The sequence below is a fragment of the Aulonocara stuartgranti genome (genome assembly GCF_965226115.1).
Source record: "Aulonocara stuartgranti genome assembly, chromosome: 9".
Classification (NCBI taxonomy): Eukaryota; Metazoa; Chordata; class Actinopteri; order Cichliformes; family Cichlidae; genus Aulonocara; species Aulonocara stuartgranti.
Genome location: NC_138960.1, coordinates 26,688,562 through 26,706,941, shown reverse-complemented (window position 1 = coordinate 26,706,941; position 18,380 = coordinate 26,688,562). Strand labels below are relative to the sequence as shown.

Genomic DNA, 18,380 nt, shown 5'->3' with positions numbered 1-18,380 from the left:
CCCCAGTAAAAGTGTTTACCACTTAATCAGGCAATGATTTAAAGATGTATTCATTTAACCCCTTGTTATCAGGGGTGTATTAATATGACAGGCCTCAGGTCTGCTGCAGTGAAGCATGACTATGACCCCTAAGTGACAGATGTAAAATATTCTGCTGTTGACAAGAAAACTGCTGATGACAAAGGTTGTTAATGAGGGTACCGAATAATGATTAAGAGTAATCGACTGTGTCCCCTTTCATTAATTATTGCGAAACTGGCAGCCAATCAGTTATCCCACGTAAGGTAGCGCAACAGGGCAACATTGTGCAGCTTCTACAGCAGTGATTTGTGTTGCGTGCAGTAATGTGTACTTGCTGTAGATGCTTCCAGCCCTGTGCTAACACCACCTGCATGCGCGGGTACTCCAGGGAGTTGAAGGCAGCCTGCATCCATCCCACCATGTGGGTGGAATAATTCTAGTTACCAGCTTGATATCTATAATTACCAACTTTCCAACAGGTTACAAAGACTATAAAATGTTTGTTTTCTTTGGACCGTTTTCTTCTTCTCATTCCTGTGTACTATGTGGGCATTTGTGCTTGTGTGGGCTGTTGCCTTAGCAACCCAAATTGTAGCATCATGCTGAAGAAACACTTTGGGCCACAGAGCCAGATAGGCTTGGATATTTAGATAACCAGCATTGCTGCTTTGTTACCGCTGAATGATTGAATCACTTGTTTGGCCAATTAACCTTGGGCGTCTGTAGTCGTCAGATTTCCTCGCACAGTTTGAGCGTGATAGTGGGCTCATGGCGAATTCAAAAGAAAGTACTTGGCCTCCTTCCCCCCTACCTGCTCTCTCTATAACATTCTTATCAATCTCCGACCAAAGAGAAGTTGACTGACTGCACCGGCTGTCTCATCCATGAGCTGTCACTGCCTGCTGTATTTTCCCTTTTCAGTTTGTCATAAAATGTGTCCACTCCATCATCCAAACAACACCGTGGACACACTTGCACCCCACAGCTCCTGCCTCTGACGCTGTCAGCACATAAGAGAGACACATCATCGCCCGTTCGTCACACACTCATTAGACAGATACACCGAGGAGCACCACACCAATGATTTTTCAGCTTCCTTTTACTGTACTGGGTTCTGAAAGTGTGAGTGTTTCACATAAGAAGGAAGCACATGGGCTGATCTTAAAAAAGAAAATGTTAAATAGGCGTGTGTGTGTGTGTGCAAGGTGAAAGAGAGAGGAAATATGGATGCTGTAATTTACCGTCAGCTTCTGCAGGAGTGGGAGAGCAAAAGTCAAATCCACTTAAATTGCAATAATAAGCATTCAATCAGTTTGGAACACCTTTCTATTATAGGAAGCTGTCATGGATTTGAATATTTGCGATAGAAAAAACCCCACATGGGTGGATAAGGTTAAAAAAATCTGCTTTCTCTTTTTTACTGCTTCTTGATCCTTGCTTTGACAGCTTGAATGTAATGTAATTTTCCATTTTTGTCATTTATTATTCTGCAAAGTTCAAAGTTGAACTTTAAGAAAGGTTTTTGGATGGCTCGATGTGAGGCTGCAAAAATGTGAGCCTGGAGACTTTGTAAGCATGCCGTGACACAGTGCTCAAATGTGCTTGTGCGTGTGGGTGCGACAGCGTCTGGTGCGTGCTTCGTTTTATTTGTGTGTGTGTGTGTGTGTGTGTGTTTGTCAATAAGAGGGAGGAAACACACCATAGCAGCAGCCTGTTTATTCTCTTTTTCTATTTTTAGCTTCTGGTCATGTCAAGGTCCACACAAGCACCCACCCACAGTGGGCAGCAGTGGCCTTCAGTGTAATGGTCAGCTGCAGACTGGAATCATAAATCTATGTCATGTCTTCATTCATTCCACAAAACACACCTGTTCACCTCTGATGCTGCCAGCATCACCTAATGTGTCAAAAATACACACAACACAATGAACACGCTTTGGTATTTGGTTGTACAAACTGCATGTATGCTATGTAGGCTTGCCCTCAGGGGTTAGCGGTCTAAGTATGTACCAACTACTAAGTCCTGGTTCAAATCCAACCAAGGACTTGTGCAATATGTCATCTCCCTCTCCATCTCCCCATGTTTATTGTCACTTCTCACTGCCATCAATCAAAATAAAGAAACAATACCCTAAAAAAATGCATTTATCAAAGTGAATGTCCATGGTGCTCTGGTCTCAGCTTTCTCTCTGGAGCCGATGTTAGCTGTGGACAAACAAACATGATTGATCACCCCTCTGTGATGCTGGTTATGTTTGCATAATACATCCAGGGGCATGGATCACTAATTGACTGGGTGTTGTTTTCTTTCTATATTATTATTGATATCTCTGCAGCAACTGCCTGTCAATTGCTCTTAAAAAAAATCGTCGTGTCCAGCACAGCACAGCAGAGGATACACGCTGCCACATAGACACATAGATCCTAGACTCTTGTTACAGCTCAGCATCACTGTTTTCCCAACACAGAATGCCACATCCGGTGCAGCACAGCTTCTCCAAATTTCAGGACTTTGCACCACACTCATCTGCATTCATCGGTGTGAATAACACTGCCTTGCAGAGCAGACAAGATGCTCAGTGTCCAACCTTAACCCAAAGTGCTTGTGGCAGCAGGATAATGTGAATATAATGTACTTGGTATAATTGCTGCAAAAACACCCACTCTGGCAATTTGACCTGCTACTACTGTCAAGAGACAGCTTATAAGGGTAAGCATTTTTTTTTTACAATCAGGGCAGGTGTGAAAGCAGTGATCACTGCGTGTTGTACGTTTAAGTGAAAGACAGGAAGGAGAGACCTTGGAATGAATAGCAATGAAGTGGTGTGGCTGCCAGAGACATTAAGCTCCGATGGACAATTCAGCATGTTCAGTCTGCACCCGAGCTCCATGTGTCGTTTAACTATCGACTTCTCTGGAGCATAATGCTCTGTCACAGCCTTTATAATATCATGTAAAAAGAACATTAGCAAAACTGCTTTTATTTTTACTTGCAATGCAAGACACTCACCAGCCACTTAATTAGGTACTGTACACTGCAAATATCTATCATGGCAGCTACTCAGTCCTTTAGGCACGTAGAAATGGTGAAGACATGTTCAAACCAAGCATCAGAATGGGGAAGAAAGGGGATTTCAGTGACTTTGAACACGGCATGGTTGTTGGTGTGAGAGGCTGGTTTGAGTATTTCTGAAACTACTGAACTCTACTGGGATTTTCCTGAAGAAACCATCACTTGAGAATGCTCTGAAGAAGAGAAAATATTTGTCTCATTGATGCTGGAGGACAGAGGAGAATGGTCAGACTGCTGTGAGCTGGTGGGAAGGCAACAGTAACTCAAGCAATGGTTGCAACTAAGTTATGCAGAAGAGCATCTCTAGATGCACAATATGTTGAGCCTTGGAGTAGATGGGCTACAGCATCAAAAGAGCACACCGGGTGGCACTCCTGTCATCTAAGAGCAGCGAACTGAGGCTACAGTTCACACAAGCTCATGAAAACTGGACATTAAAAAAAAGGGAAAACACTGTCTGGTCTCATGAGTATTGATTTCTACTATTTTGATTATAGGGTCAGAATCTGGTGTAACCAACATGAAAACATGAATCCATCCTGGCTTTTATCAATGATTCAGGCAGCTGGTGATGTAATGGGGTGGGGGATATTTTCTTAGCACGTTTTGGGCCTATTAGTACCAACTGAGCATCGTTTGAACACCACATAGTTGCTCACCATGCCTATCCGTTTAAGACCACAGTGAAGCCATCTTCTGATGTCTACTGACAGGAGAATAACATGCTCAAAGCTCAGATCATCTCAAACTGGTTTATTGAAAGCCGTTTGGTAGCGACTTCACTGTACTCAAATGACTTCTACAATTACCAGATCTCAATCCAATACAACATGTTTGACAAGTGGTGGAACTGTGATGGATTGTTGAATGAGAGATTTGCATAATGAATGTGCAGTAACTGTGTGATCTATCATATCAATATAAACCAAAATCTCTGAGGAACGTATCCAGCCTCTTGTTAAATCTGTGCCCCAAACAATTAATCAGAATCACAATCATAAAAAATATATAAATTCCAGAGGAAAACAGAGTAAGGCAGCTCTGAAGGGAAAAGGGTGTCAAACCAGACACTAGCAAGGTGTACCTAATAAAGTGGCCAATGTGTGCAATGATTTATAAAAAGAATTATTCCACCCAGATGGCTGAGTTGCAAATGATTCATTCAGAATAACAAAACTTTCAGGTTGAATATGGTGAGCTGAAGAACTTTACATGAGCCGAGCTCTCAGTTCAAAGCAAAGTTTCAGGGATACACTCTAGACTTGAACTGAAATAACAGTCTAAGCCTTTCACTTGACAGATCAGTCATTTGTTCATTGATCATCCACAGCTACACAGTTCAAACTGCTGGAATAAGGTACAGCAAGTTCAAGAGTAGTGATAAATTATAGAGCTTGGAAAAAAAACTTCTAAGTCATTAAAAGCTCTTGTAAACGAATCATACTTGTACATACTTGGTGTGCTTGTACAAACTGTTCTCAAAGTGATAGTGGAATGCAGCATATATCAGTCTGTCGTGTTTCAGTTGAGCGAGTGGGACTATGTCATTGAACCTTTGGTCCAGTTCCTCTCCTTGATTATAATCCAAATTTAGCTACATTGTGAGAATGTCATTTTCAGTTTTCCATTTTCAGAGCTCTCATAATCTGTCAATAGATGCATTTGGTTACAATGTTTTCTCCCTTTGCTGCTTTTCAGTAATTTCAGGAAAGTGCTTGTGGTTCTATATTTATATCTACTCCAATTTCATTGTGATCTCCACAGTTTCTGTTGTTTGATCCGTCTCACCAGCTAATGTTTTGCTGGTGTAATGGCAGAGAGACCCATCTACCCCTCTGAGGCTTGCCTGTAGCTCTAGCATACTGCTTCATCTTCAACAGTCCCTGTAAAAAGCTTTATTGGAGTAATTCAGCAAACAGAGTTTAAACTGGAAACTGGATACTGAATCTGAAGAAGCAGAAAAGCACATTTAACAGTGTCACCTAAGTGGGTGGATCAGAATGGCAATTGCTCGCTCTGTGCAGTGTTAGAAATTGGAGAAAAAAATAGCCTTTGGCTTGACAACATTATCGGAGGTCTAATAATATGATGCTAATGTTTAATAAAACTTTTTCAGTATCATCAGCTTTGATAAGTTAAGAAGAAATGCTTTGAACACCAGCATTCGGAGAAAGATTAGGCACATCTTTTGTATGTTGAGAAAAATACTGATGACTTAACATTTCTCTAATAATGTCTTTTAGTATGTTAAAAACACACTTATGGGTATGCTAACAATGTTAGAAATTTCATTTGCACTGGACAAAGGTGAACTGTTTCTAATGGTAAAAGGCTGGTTTTGTGCAACAGACTTAGCAAAACAAACACAAAGCAAACTTTTATATCATCATCAGCGGCAGCAGCATTTCATATTGATGCTGGGCTGCGCTAATCCATTTAGATGATTTCTTTTTAATTTATACTGATCGAAGACAGAGGCTCCTGTGCTCGCACTGCCCTAGTCAGAGAGTTGCATTGATACAGTTGTCAGTGGTGTAATTAGGTCCACAGGTAGTGTTGTGGTGTTATGACTCTTTCTGCAAAATAATGTGAAAGATTAATCATTTGGACAGGAAACCAAAACTTTCCCAATCCTGGGAGGGATACCGTGATGGGCAAATCTTTTCCTCGGCTTACAAATGAGCGCAGAGGAGAGAAAGCAAAGTGAGAAAGTCCAAAGTCACAGTGAAAAAGCAATGTTAGTTAAATATTTCTAGCATTAAAAAGTATAGCAAAAGGAGAGTTTGCTACAGCACCAGCACACATACTGGACTGAGGTGTTATAGCCCATTGTATTATTGATACTGTAGTTAACTGCTAATGTGTTGCAAGGCCAATAAAATTGTCTTTTTGAGGGAGAATCATGTCCTTTATGGCTAAAACAAGCCTAAAAGATCCATGAGTATCCTCCTAATAGACTACCAGGTAAAGGAGCAACTGCCACAACATGTTATTGCATGCAGCAGCTCATGCGTTCTCTTTTTGTGTAATAACTTTTCGTTCATTAATATGATGTTTTATCAGTATTTTATGTGCTGTGCATTTGTTTGCGTTTCCTGCTTTAAAAAGTTGATAAACACATACAGACTATAATAAGTTAACTATATATGTCCACACATGCTCTATGTCAATGTATGCAGGCAAACACGTGTGTGTGTGTAGGTCAAACTGGGTGAGACGGTGTGGTCTTATCTTGTTTCCTGCGGTTTACCTGTTGACGTGCATCTGCGGTCATATTGAGGAGGGAACTCAGCACTGAGCTGTTTCTGGGTTTAACTAATGAAGATGGCATTGCATTGACATTCAATCTCCCCTCACTTCAGCACCACTTCCAACAGGACTCTGTGTGTGTGAGTAGGAGTGAGTAATGACCTTGAATATGGGTATTAAGTAATTTGTCAAGTCAATAAAAACTGAGCAGTTGTTGTAAATAATCACACATTACTACGCCATCAGCATCCACAGATGATATGATTTTTATTCAGGGCTCCACATTTTGAACTTTAAGCATAATGCAAACTGTTAGAGGGCTTTTGATGGACATGCTCTGAGAAAGTGTCTTTCATTTAAGCCAGTCGGTTGAAATCGTTGCTAGTCTACGTCTTGTTTTCTGTACTTGATAGTAGGTGATTCCTGGCACTTGTCACACAGTCAGCGACCCAGAGAAGTGTCATATACAGAAGACTGGAACATTTGAAGCTGGGGAGCAAGCATCAGTTAAACTGCTTAACAGCCTTTCCACTGCAGGAACTTGTGGGTATAAAATATTTAAAGAAGTAGACTCACAAGGTAAAGTAATTTTTTGACAGCTTTAAGTAAGTGCACCTATAAAGGTATGCACCTTCAAGGCATTCCTCAGGAGACTTAGTTGGAAGTCAGGGCGGCTAAGAGGACTGTATTTATGCAGGCAGAGTCATTCAGGAGGCTAACTTTGAAAGGTGGAGCCCTTTTGGAGGTCAAGCAAGGGAACAGCAGCAAAAGTAAGGATCTTCTGGGGATTGAGCAGCAGTGTGTGCTTAGTGACAGAGACGCTGGAGTTCAGGGCACCATGCACAGACATGCAGAAGGCTGAGATCTAAATAGTAGACAGCTATTAGACAGCACAGACAGATGATAGATGGAGGTCAGTGGCAAAGGACAACTATGCAGAGGGCGTCCTTCCAACTCTAAAGCTGACTGGAGGTCACTGGTTGATTTTAGGCTGTTAAGGTCATAGGCCAACTTAGTTCAGTTCAGTTCAGTTCAGTTCATTTTTATTTCAAACATTTCAAACATGTGCCTTCACAATCATTACAAAATATCATTCCATTATTTGTTTGAAAAGGAGTAGGCTGAAGTATTTACTTATTTGTCCCTACCCCCTCAAGTTTTACCTCTCATTCATTTAATTTTTTTTTGTCTTAAATTAAACAAACAACATATGAAACATATGAAGTAAAACAAAACATAACATACATAAATCAAAAACAAGAAATTAGCAAGCCCCACCACAGTATAGTTTCTTTCATATGAAAAATACAGAATGTGTATATTTGCAGATACACAAGTTATGGAAAAACAACAAACCAAAACAAAACAAAAAAACAAAAAAGAACCGCAACACCATTACCAGCAACATTACCGTCCTGGGTTAACCCCGTTTACTTCATTCTTATACTTATTTAAAATTAGGTTTTTATATTTTACTTTAAACTGTTTTATGTTTTGACTGTCTTTTATTGCTTCTGTTAGACTGTTCCATAATTTAACTCCTGCAATTGAGATAGACATAGTTCTTAAAGTTGTTCTAGCACTTTGTATTTTTAAATTCCATTTCCCTCTTAAGTTATACCCACCTTCTCTTTCTATGAACAATTTACAGATTTCTTTGGGAAGCAATTTATTTCTTACTTTATACATTATTTGCGCTGTTTTAAGCTTCACCAAGTCTTGGAATTTAATAGCTTGCATTTTGACAAAGAGTGCATTTGTATGGTCCCTGTACCCTACATTATTTATTAATCTAATGGCCCTTTTCTGTATTATAGTTATTGTTTGTGTGTTACTTTTGTATGTGTTTCCCCAGACCTCTACACAGTAGCTCATATATGGCAGTAGTAAAGCACAGTATAAAATGTGCAGTGCTTTCTGATCCAACATATGCTTTGCTTTCCCCAGGACGGCAATGCCCCGTGCCAATTTCCCCCGAACATAAGTAATGTGTGGCTTCCAACAGAGCTTGTGGTCAATGATCACCCCAAGAAATTTTATTTCATTTACTCTTTCTAAATATACATTGTCAACACATATTTCTACTTCGATGTTTTTCTTTTGGTTTCCAAACAACATAAATTTGGTTTTATCGAGATTCAATGATAATTTATTTATATCAAACCACTTCTTTAATATCGTTAATTCCTGTGTGATCATCCCCAAAACCTGTGGCAACTCCACACCTGAACACAGTATATTTGTGTCATCTGCAAATATTACAAACTTTAAAATCTCCGATACTCTGCAGATATCATTTAAGTACATAATAAACATTTTTGGACCCAGTACTGAACCTTGAGGTACTCCACAAGCTATATCCATCAAATTAGATTTATATTCATTTATTTGTACATATTGTTGCCTATTCCCTACATAGCTTTTTAACCATTCCAAAACCACTCCCCTAAACCCGTACTTTTCCAGTTTTTTTAATAGAATTTCATGATTAACAGTATCAAACGCCTTCTTTAGATCTAAGAAAACTCCGAGCGCATACCTCTTATTATCCATACATTCCGTTATCTTTTCCATTAAATCTATCAGTGCCAAAGCTGTTGATCTGTTGCTTCTGAACCCATACTGACTATCTGTCATTAATTCATATTTTTCCACAAAACTGTCAAATCTTTTTATGAAGAGTTTTTCCAGTATCTTAGAGAACTGGGAGAGTATTGACACTGGTCTATAGTTTGTAAAATGATGTCTTTCACCGGTTTTGTAAATGGGAATAACTTTAGCAACATTCATTTTTTGTGGAAAAACTCCTTTTTGAAACGACAAGTTGAATATATATTTTAATGGTTTTACGATACCATCAATAACTGTCTTTACCGTTACCATATCAATATCATTCCAGTCTGTACTGGTTTTGTTCTTAAGTCCTCTAACTATGTCATAAATCTCTTTCTCTTCCACTGCTCTTAAAAACATTGAGCTACTATTCCTTTCAATATTTTCACCAGTGTCCCTTTCTATTCCATCAACCTTTATTTCTTCTGCCAGTTTTGGCCCTATGTTTACGAAGAATTCATTAAAGCCATTTACTATCTCTTCCATGTTATTAATACTTCTTGTCCCTTCTATAAAGTATCCAGGGTAATCATTATTCCTTGATTCATTTTTGATTATTCTGTTTAATACATTCCATATATCTCTTGTGTTATCTTTATTGTGTTCTAACCTTTTAATGTAATACTCTCTTTTACAGGATCTCATTATACTTAGGGAACAGACGTGGTATCGGCCAGCTCAGCGACTGTCTAGTGACTTGGGAAAAGACTGGACAACTGAGACTCAAGAACAGAGAAGATATCGACTGGTTCGGACTCAGAAAGAAGAAAGAAGGGAGAATCTGAGTCAGTCTAGGGAGTGTGAGGAATGCCATCTAACTGAGGAGCAGGAAGAACGTTGGCTAATATGGGATTGGGAAGACCCTGGACCAGGACTAAAGACCCAGGTCAGACTCAGAAATAGGTGAAACCTCTACCAACTCAGAAACTGCCCTGGAAGTGACGCGTTGAATGTGTTGCTCAGCCATTTAAGGGATCTGTACTTAACCTTCCTGCCTTCTTGGGACCTTTTTGTGCCACTGCTATGTGTTAAATGGCTGCCATTTCCACTGTGTTCAGTGGAATATAACCAAACTTGCCACAGGATAGTTTTTACCTGTCAATGTTAATATTCCAGTGTGAATTCCTTAAATCAGCCTAAAATGGCTGAGCAGCAGAAATCCCCACACCCATCACCCTGGGGACCATTTTCTGCCCATTGACTTCCATTATAAACGCTATTTTTCAACCCCAAATTATCATCATATGATTTTATTTTTTCTTCTTTTCTTGGATGTCAATGAAGACTCAGGGCCTTGAAGTTTAAATTTTTAAATTGCAAAAAAAATGCAAAAAAAATAATGGCAGGTCAAAATGTATGTTGGTGCCAATCTTTGGTCCATCTAAAGGCCTACTTATAATGACAATCACATATTACTTCAACTGGTTTTTTGTGGAAATATTTAGTTTCGTTTTTTGGTTTTTGGGGCTTATAACACAGGGCGCTCATGTAATAACACTGGGATTTGAAGGGTTAAAACAACGAAAATATAATTAAAACTTTACATGAATATTTCAGGGAGAAGTAGTTTTACAAGGTTGGCTAATTTAAAGTGGAATAAAATATGGATATATGGTCTTTTTATGGCGTGGCTGAGAATGGTCCCTAGGGTGATGGGTGTGAGTTTTTTAAAGGATGGCAGGAGGGTTAAGATATAAAATAAAAAGATTGTTTTAAAATAAAACAGGAAACAGACAAACAAGACCATAACACCTACTCCATAAAAATAATGTTTTTCTCCCCCCCTGAACAGCCCTGAATGAGTCCCACAGGGGCCTTATAGTAGGAAACATGCACAAAGGTGCAGGCTGCTCTACAACAGGCTGCTAGTTCCTGCAGTGGGAATAGGAACAGGTTCATACTTTTTCAGGTTGTGACAATTTAACCATTTGTTTGTGAATGTGAAGTATTAAAATATAACATGCATTGACAATATGAGGGTTTCATAATGGTGATAACAAAAAATAATTGGTTTATTTAAATTGTCCACTGCACATTAGGGGCCAGGCACTTTTCCAATACTCTACTTGTAGATAAACTGTGCACTGGTCAGAAAATATGGTGAACAGAAGTGCTGACCAGCAGGTTTGCTCTTGCGTAGTGCTTTAACCCAGACAGAGCTCTGGTTTCTCTTCTTTACTTTCACACAACCTATGTATATTGTGCAAATATCCACAGTTAAGGTAATCCCTCTGATTTCAACTGAAAAATGCAACAGTGCCTCCCCTCTCTATGCATCCATTTCTGTCCCCCTTTCTTCCTCTGACTATACAGCAAGACACAAGTACTATACAAACACAGTGAGACTCTCAGGTTCATTTCACCAGAACACTGTGTGTAAGCATTTTCACTGTCCATTAGTTTGGAAGGCCACTGTTGTGAGTCAGAATGGGGCCGTTGCAGAAAGTGACGTTACGAGACAACCCGAAAAGGAACTTTTGCCAGAAAGATTTCATTTCTTAGAGAACGCAATGCAGTATATCATCCAATTGCCTTTAAAGGTGGCAGTTGTTCCACAAAGACTGCAGTAGCTCATTCTGATCTAAAGACGACACTGTGGGTCTAATAAAAATCTGGACTCATGTCTATATACAGAACGCACAGTGCAGCTCATAATGCCAATGCACTTCTTAAAAGGCTGACATAAGCATTTGTTGTGGTTTTTTTTCAGGTTGGTCTGCTTGTGTGTTGCATGTTGTGTCATACACGCACACACACATGCACACGCAGTTCTTTATTGCCTGGTATTTCAATATACTTAGCCATCAGGAGAAGTCAATAAGGTTTTTCCTGCCTCTGTAATTCTAAGGCAGGCTATACTCTGAGTGTTTTCTGTCTTACCCACACATTCTCACATACCCTGTCCTGTCTGTATCAGTTACATTAGGAACTACCAACCCTTCAAACTGAGCCAGGGGAAGACCCGGGTGTATAGATTTTTTTTTTTCTGAAAGGAGTCTAGATATTTATCTCCTCTGTGAAGAGATTGCAGGGAAGAGTGGAGAAATGGAGTACCCATTTCTCAAAATACATTTGAAGTAAAGCTCTAATTTCTACTACGTATACATAAATCGATTAAGCTTTAGCACTGATTTTGGGAAACAATGTCTTTTAAAAAAAAATGTATATTATAAATCTGACACATGTCCCACACTTCAAAGGAAAGCTCAATACTAAGACTCCCCTTCCCCTCATCCATCATGCAGAGGGCTTAGCAATCCCAAGCAACTCAACGTGCTCTTTACCTAGCACACAGGTCCAAGCCCTTGTCCAAACGTGGAGTCATAATGAGAAGTATCAAAATGAGCTATTGCTGTCATCATAAAGAAGGACCCCTGAGGACAGTTGGCGGTCCTTGGATCATTGCACCCACATTAACCTTCCTGTGAAGGGATCAGGCACAAGCTTTCTTTCACAAGGGAGTTGGGTCATTGTTCTAAGAATACAGTTTCTGTTTTTTGGAGGACATTGATATGATAGAGACCTGCCTCTGGGAGCTCCCGTGGCAGAAAGCCCTTAAGGGAGACAGAGAGAAAACGAATAAAGCCCTCAAAGGAAACAGCAGACAGGCCTTCGGCAGAGACAGTAATGTTATCCCCGAGGTGTAAGTTACAGAGCAGAGGTTAGTGTGCTATCCAAACTCTAGCCTTTTGATTACCGTGACTGCTGCAGGTGTAATTAAGTTAAAACAGTTTAATTATGTTGAGTAGGATTCAATGAATGTTTCATTGTAAACCCTAGTTAATGGGAGTGCTGTAGCCTGAGACAGCTGGACCACCCAACGGTACATGAAATACAGATATTTGGATGGGATTCTTGAAATGGGACCTCCAACTGGCAGCACGTTCAGATATTTAATATGAGCCAAAAGTCACTTTAGAGGAGCAGGTGATCAGTTTGATAGCTCATTCAGAAATATCTTTTTTCTTTAATAATTATAAAAGTCATTAACATTTAATTCTTTTTTTTAAAGCTAATCCTCCTACATCCCGTGGAATTAAAACTGTAGCTGTTTAATTTTAGCAAACCAATTTAAAAGCCATCATCCCTCATGCTGTGACAATAGATGGGTTCCATTACTTTAGTGGATTTAAATGTTTATATATTGCAGCCACTCTGTTGTTAAGTATATTGTCGGCACATTTTTCCCACGTGCATTAATGGAGCTCTAATTGAGAGCTTTCAGCAAGTCATGGGATGATTTATTCAAATCAACGTTAAACATCATCGCGCTTCTCTTGCTGTTAAGTAAAACACACTGTATGACAGCTTAACCTTAAGTACACAACACAGTTTTTTTCCAGCCCATTCTGCCACAAGCTTGGCTGGGTGTTTACTGTCCATTGAAAAGGTATTGAGTCCTGTCTTTTTTAATGACTGCATTCATCAGTATAAGCTTTCAGTCATTTGAAATACAGCTGGACTGCGTTCTATGCAAGGTGTTTAATTGTCTGTTCTCTAAAAGCCCTCCCGGTATTTTATTGAACTAATTTATTCTGAATAGAAACCCTAGAGGGTATAAAGCCATCTGTTTGACATTGCCAGCTGGACTCTGTCCAATAAGAGACATTTTTACAATGGGGTTAAGCTTCAGGGTTTAAAAATACACAATGAAGCGAGATCGGTAAGCACGGACTGGAAGAGGTACAAAACTGTTTCCGAACTATGAATGAGAAGTCGCTGAAAACACACTGATAAGGTCTTAAATTCTGATCTCAATCTTGTGTGTCCTAAACCAAAGATAGAGTGTTTGGAGGAATCAATAATCTGCAGGATGCAGGAAGAGACTATTTAAAACCAGCTGAGATAAAAGCCGAACACCTAATAGTAGATAGAGGGAAATTTGTGCAACGGCAATGAATAAATTATCTGCCTTTTTTTTTTTAAACTGCAAGGTCAGCTCTGTTGCCCTCCTTCTCCAGGGAAACCTCCGCCAACTCACATGAGTTCACCCACAAACACACACTTTAAATCTAGTCCCACACACTGGTCAATAGCAGGCACCCCCACCAACACATTTCACATCTTCCTACACAGGAATGCATCTTATGAGAGCGGGCGCGCGCACTTGCATCAAGTTCTGTCTACTTTTGTACACATGCATGCATTTGTGCCCCCCCCCCCAAACAAAACAAAAACCTCAGAGAACAGTGTGTTATAATGAGTATCGAGTTATACAAAGGGCACCTTTACAGTAAGCCTCTTGACCTGTGTATGTGGGAAGCTGTTTGCTGTGAGAGAGGAGGTGGTTAAAGGGTGAAAACGGTTCCCAGCAAATACTCTTACATTACTGCACAAAGGAGGCAGCCGATAGAATTTTACATTCAATATAACAAAACTCTTTTTTTTAATTTCCACATTGGGGCTTTCTCACAATAATGCTGGCACAACATTTTTACTTTAATGTACAACTTCATTAAAAATCTTACACATCTAAAGGTGATACATGAGGTAAGAAGAAACATATTTTAAGACCCTGCCTTGGCTGTATGTATTTTACAGTATATATGGCCTCATATAAATTTCTCCAAAATAAATCGAAAGGTTAGAGAATGATTAAATTTTTTATTTTTTTTTTTAAGAATTATTTATTGTGTGCTGAGCCGACATGCTGGGAATAATTTATTTGTGGACCATCAAAAACATTTATGAGTCTGTTTCAGCAGTATGCTCTAAACAAGAAGTCATAAATCTACCACTGTATCCTCACTCGCCTCTCTCCCTCTCTCTCTCTCTTTGAGCCGTCTCCACCTTGCTGTCTCTCCTTCCGATGCTTCTTCCGCCCATTTCTCATTTTTCAGGGAGCCGCATCACTCGAGTAAGTGCCTGGGCCTAAAGATTTGCCATCAATTCAAAATTCATCAGTCGTGATTGGATTTTGGTGGTGGAGAAAAAAAATCGAGGAATCTGTTTGATTCGGTGTTGCCTCCTAAACAGCAAAGTGGAACACATTTCAAAGGTAATGTCCTTCATGCAGCGGTTCTGGAAAAAATATTAAAAAAACAACAGCCACAGGTGCCGCGCTCTCGTGGACGGTGCTGCACTTCACAGCCATATTTGCACATTTGTCAGATAAGCATTTCCTTTCCAGTTAAAAAAAGGGCACAGGCTGCGTGTTTAAGCACCACATAATATTTATGAAGGGCGTGTTTGAAATATAGAAACACCTCCTTCCATTTGTCTCTCAGCATAAGTGTTCCAATCATTAATCTGTGTTGTCTCCACAAGGTGGTGTCATGCTCATTAGCTCACTGTTGCAGCTCATTGTGTCAGCTAGTCTGACTCCTGCACTGATGTGGATATGTCACATGAGCGATGCTACTGCTTCCATTCCCAAATCTATCTGATAGAAATAATGGAAAGCTGTGTAAATCAAGCCCGCAGTTAACTCTGATGCATGCTTATTTATTTTGTTTATTACAGTCAGTTAAAACTGTTTATGTGGGGCCCTTGTTATCCTGCAGTGTGAAATGCCAAGCGGGTCTGTGCAAACCATTTCATCGCTGAGAGCAGTTCAGTAAAGTGAGACAGTGAAGCCAAACACTCATTACCACAATTTGGAGGGTGTAGCTGCCTTGACCCGTGCACTGACCTTCAAAAATAATAGTTGCAGTGGTGTGGATGCAGTTCATTACCCACAATGCCTGCCAGTCTTCCAGCTCACACATCCGTAGTCACAAAATAAGGGCAAGAAAATAAGAGCATCCTGGAGCGGTGCGCTCACTCTCGTGTCTGTTTCTCGCCGTCCTTCCAACCAAAACAATTCAGACTCACAGTTGTACTCAAAACTTAAAAAAAAAACAAACCTTAAAGAGTATTTTTTCCTTCTAATTCCATGCACTTTTGCAGAAGCAAATGTTAGCTAATTATGCAATACAATTAGAGTAATCCTCTTTTGTTACCAGTGGCACATTGCCCCAGTGGCCAGCTAGGATCACAGCTAAAGTTACTTAAGCACGACCCCCTTTGGCATCAGGGTTAACAAGCATTGCATGTGTCAAATAGGTAAGACTCAACAATGAGTCATGATCAGCTTACTGATTCACAACCAGCATTTGTAGTTTGCAAGAATGAGCTGAGCTTTAAATGTTTGTCAGCCTACATCTCTGTGGTTATATGAACTCCGGCACAAATCGGAAGATGTTACTAGGATTTTGGCCATTTTTATACTGAAAATCTGATCATTATATGCTGAAGAGGTGGAAGTATATAGTATGTTCGGCCTAGCAACAAAGCCCTAGCAACAATTAATGAAAGAAATACATTGTATGACTTATATGAAACTGCTGCTCTAATTCATGGACAGTGGATACAGGATACACTTGCAGTTTTCTCAGTCATTTTGGTCTATTTCCTTATACCAGGAGTGTAATTTTCACCTCCCTCAATGCTTGTCTCAAAACAGTAAAGGTATTTCTTATAACACATACTCAAGTGTGCAAAAAATACTAAAGAATCAAAACCTTTTTCACATATGTCAAGTCAGTCCATCATTTCAACTCTGTAATCAATAAATAAAAACCCTTTTACTACCATTTCAAGACAGACACTTTGTACTTTTATTAAAACCTTATTAGTTTTGGAGAGTCCTGAGTACTGAGGTTTAAGAGTACTACAAAAATGTAGGCCTATGTATGTTTATAAAGTGTTCAGATGAAAAAATGAAATGTGAAGGATTCATTTGAAATTTACACAGTGTCACCGAGAAAAGCAAGGTAGACATGTACAAGAAGAAACTTTTCTTCTTTTTCTTCTTGCTCCCTTCAGGGGTCACAACAGAGAATCATCTGCCTCCATCTCCTCCTGTCCCTAGCATCCTCTTCTGTCGCACCAACCCTCTGCATGTCCTCCTTGACTACATCCATGAATATTCTCTGTAGTCGTCCTCTTCTCCTCCTGCCTGGCACCTTCCTTGTCAACATCCTTTGTCTAATATTTCCACCATCCCTCCTCTGCACATGTCCAAACCTTCTCTGCCTTGCCTCTCTAACTTCGTCTCCAAACCACTCAACCTTAGCTGTCCTGCTGATGCACTGATTTCTGATCCTGTCTATTCTGGTCACTCCCAGTGAAAATCTTAACATCTTCAGCTCAGCTATATTCACCCAAAAAACATTTTTCATCTGGAATAATTCTACAGTTTGATCCTTTTATGTTGCTGACACTAAAAAAGTAGAAGCATCTCATTTGTAGCTTATACACCCTTAAATACGTTTAGTTGATAGTTTAATGAGCAATGGCCATAAGGCAAAAAAAAGAGAAAAGCAAATTGTTGTGGAAGATGAGGTGAAAGCAATGGGAGGAGAATCTGAAGCCGGGCATTATGTATTATTTAGTGGATTAAATCGAGGGTTGACAAACAAAGTCAAACATTGGGGTTAGGAGTGTGTCACCCCTGCAGTGAATGAAATGAGGCAGAAACACATCCAAAACTACACCACCCCAACATAAACAGCAGGAAAACCACTGAAGTCAAGCCTAGAAAGAAACTGAAGAAGACCTTGATTGTAACAAGCAGTCTGACCATTCCCCTCTGACCTCTGACATCAACAAGGCGTTTTGACCCAGCGATCTGCTGCTCACTGGATATTTTCTTCTTTTTTCAGATCATTCTCTGTAAACCCCAGACATGTTTGTGTGGGGAAAATCCCAGTAGATCAGCAGTTTCTGAAATACTCAGACCAGCAAATCTGGCACCACCTTTCTTCCCAATTCTGATGCTCAGTTTAAACTTCAGCAGGTCAGCTACACCAGTCTTTCCCAAACACTGAGAAATGATCAGGCGTGCCGTGGAAGATGATCTGGTTCCACCTCATTAGTACTCTAAGTGACCGGCGTTAGTAACAATTAAGTAATTACATTCTCTTCCACTAGAGGGCAGTACAACTACCTGCTCTAATTAAATGGGTTGCCAACTGCCAGTAAAACAGAAGAAGACAAAGAAGAAATTACATAATAGTCATGCATTGTGTAATAGCAATAGGCAAATATTTGAAAAGAAAAAGTAGTCAATCTGACCTGGGTCCTGGAGAAAATTCCGACCCAGATGAAGGCCCTAGCTTGAGTAGAGGTCAGAAGAAAGCAAGAAAGGTATACTGGGGACAAACCAAACCTATTCTGCTATGCCTGGTGGGCAGGGAGAAGTTATCAATATGCTTTTTGTGACATTTTTGTTTTGTTTTTGTGATTTTTCTAATGTGAAAAATGTGCCGTGGCTCCAAAAGGTTGGGAAACACTGAGCTACACCATGCCTACACGTCTAAATGCTTTGAGTTGCTGACATAAAACAGGTATTTGCCTTAACAAGGAGCTGAACAGGCATATTTAATAAAATAGTTGTTGAATCTATGTAGTGTGACTTTACTGGACTGTATGATGGTTGGTAC

The 18,380-nt window shown here is 39.8% G+C and overlaps 1 protein-coding gene across 6 annotated transcripts in view; it reads left to right on the top strand.

Annotated features, from left to right (window-relative positions):
* The window catches only part of trpa1b (transient receptor potential cation channel, subfamily A, member 1b), a 129,989-nt gene that overhangs the window by 84,390 nt on the left and 27,219 nt on the right, over positions 1 to 18,380 (top strand). For 4 of the 6 annotated variants that reach the window (XM_082546628.1, XM_082546626.1, XM_082546629.1 and 1 more), the window contains exon 2: positions 9,593 to 9,841. The exons of the other annotated variants lie outside the window; for them this stretch is intronic. The gene's annotated coding sequence lies outside the window, so the exon portion shown is untranslated. The remainder of the gene's footprint in view (positions 1 to 9,592; positions 9,842 to 18,380) is intronic. 6 annotated transcript variants of the gene reach the window in all.